This window comes from Crocuta crocuta, unplaced genomic scaffold, assembly GCF_008692635.1.
Source record: "Crocuta crocuta isolate KB4526 unplaced genomic scaffold, BGI_CrCroc_1.0 scaffold142, whole genome shotgun sequence".
In the NCBI taxonomy this organism is placed as follows: domain Eukaryota; kingdom Metazoa; phylum Chordata; class Mammalia; order Carnivora; family Hyaenidae; genus Crocuta; species Crocuta crocuta.
Genome location: NW_027528892.1, coordinates 242,166 through 244,134, shown reverse-complemented (window position 1 = coordinate 244,134; position 1,969 = coordinate 242,166). Strand labels below are relative to the sequence as shown.

Here is a 1,969-nt window from a genome sequence, read left to right as displayed (position 1 = left end):
CCGCGGTCCCGCCGCCCCCGCCCCCACACACTCCCGCGAAGTGCGTCACAGCCGCCGAGACGGGGCCTGCCCTCGCGCGCACCGCGGCCCCGGGGCCCCGGTCCCGGGCATCCTCGACGCTCCCGCACTTCTCTCCGCAGCCGCTCCCGCAGGCCCAGGCTCCGCATCAGGCCTCCGCGCCCGGGGCGCCCTCCCCACCCCCCTCCTACCTCCTTCCCCGCGCTGCTCCCCTCCCAGCAGGCCACCCACTCACCGCTCGGGGGCCCACGACCCACTGGACGTCGGGAAGGGCGGGACGGGGTGCAAGGCGCGAATTTAACTCCAAACTGCGTCCTCGGGACGCAGGGCAGAGAAGATGCTAGACGCAGGGAGCCTCTCCCAGCAGGCACCTCGCCGTGCTCCGACTTGGGAGAGGGGGTGGTGCAGCGGGCCTCTGGGAAATGTAGTCCCCCAGCCCGGGAATACGCGGAGGCGGATGCGCGGCCGCCCCCCTCCCCGGCATGCAACTCTGCACCGCCCCCGTGCGCTGTGCCCCACGGACTTCTGGGAAATGTCGTTCAGGGGAAGAACTCGCGGAAGGATGGGAGTGCGGCCGTGCTCCCAAAATGCATTTCGGTCCCTTACGTAAGGATGCCTCGTCATCGGTGTGATGTCACTCAAGCTAAGGCGTTGATTTTAAGAGTAATTGAGACTTTTCCCTCAGTCCATTATTTGACTTCTGAAAAACAAAACAAAACCTCTTTTTCTAATTCTGGCGTTCCTTCTACAGCCGTTTAACTGGGATATTTCTTTCCCTTATACAGTGGGACTATGTGGTTCTGCTGTAGTATTGATCCCGTTGTAAAGGCAGCACGTTTGCCTCTTTAATCAACCCTTTCTAACGTAATCAGTTGTTTTAAAAACTATGAATGATGATGATAAATTAGTTACTCCTGGGTTTTTCTTGTAGGCTCACTTTTTTTTTCCCCCCCCTCTATTCCAGATGCAGAATCAGTCACTTCTCCAGAAAGCACTGGCTCCTGTTGTTTGGAAAGGACATTAGAGAACACAGACTCCGTACTCATGGGCTGACACTGCTTTCAGGTATTTCTGGTGAACAGAAAGAATTCTTGTATTCCTATTCATAATTTCCTTAAATCCCAACTTTATGATTATTTACTGTCACAGCATAAAGCCAATACTTCTTTATATTTTATTTTCTTTAAAGAATTTTTAAGTTTATGTATTTATTTTGACAGAGAGAGCGAGCGCGCGCGAGCACAAGCGGGGGAGGGTCAGAGAGAGAGAGAGAATCCCAAGCAGACTTTGCAACATCAGTGCAGAGCGGGATGTGGGGCCTGAACTCAAACACTGTGAGGTCATGACCTAAGCTGAGGCGTCCCTATTTATTACTTTTCTTAAAGTTTATTTATTTTGAAAGAGAGGGACAGAGAAAGCTAGCAGGGGAGGGGCAGACAGAGAGGGAGAGAGCATCCTGACTTGGGGCTGGAACTCACAAACCACCTGAGCCAAAAACAGGAGTTGGAGGCTTAACCCACTGAGTCACCCTGGTGCAACTAAAGGAGATACTTTCAAAATAACGATGTTGATAGTACTATCCGTGATATAACAATGAAAATCTGAAATGTTCTCTGTAATTGCTTTGTCCTTGGAATGGCTCCCATTCAGTGGGTAAAATCAAGATAATGCACTGTTTATTGGTAATGCGCAATTTAATAATGGTGTTGCAATGACAGGGTAGTTATTTGGAGAAAGATCAAATTCATTCAGTATCTCAAACTATATATCAGAATAAAGTACAAATGGATAAGAGGTGTAAATGTAAAAAAATAAGTCATAAACATGATAAAAGTATGCACATAATATGGAAATAAGGAGAGATCCTTTCGAACTCTAACTCAAAATCCAGAAGTTGTAAGAGACACCTCACAGTTAAAGTGTTGAAAGCAAAAGTCATGGAGGAAATCCT

General features: G+C 49.5%; 1 long non-coding RNA gene across 1 annotated transcript in view; it reads right to left on the bottom strand.

The window, feature by feature from the left end:
• Positions 1-381, bottom strand: part of LOC144225729 (uncharacterized) — a 4,336-nt gene extending 3,955 nt beyond the window's left edge. Inside the window, exon 1 of the long non-coding RNA XR_013333375.1 lies at positions 254-381. This is a non-coding gene — a long non-coding RNA (uncharacterized LOC144225729). The remainder of the gene's footprint in view (positions 1-253) is intronic.
• Between the last annotated feature and the right edge of the window lie 1,588 nt (positions 382-1,969).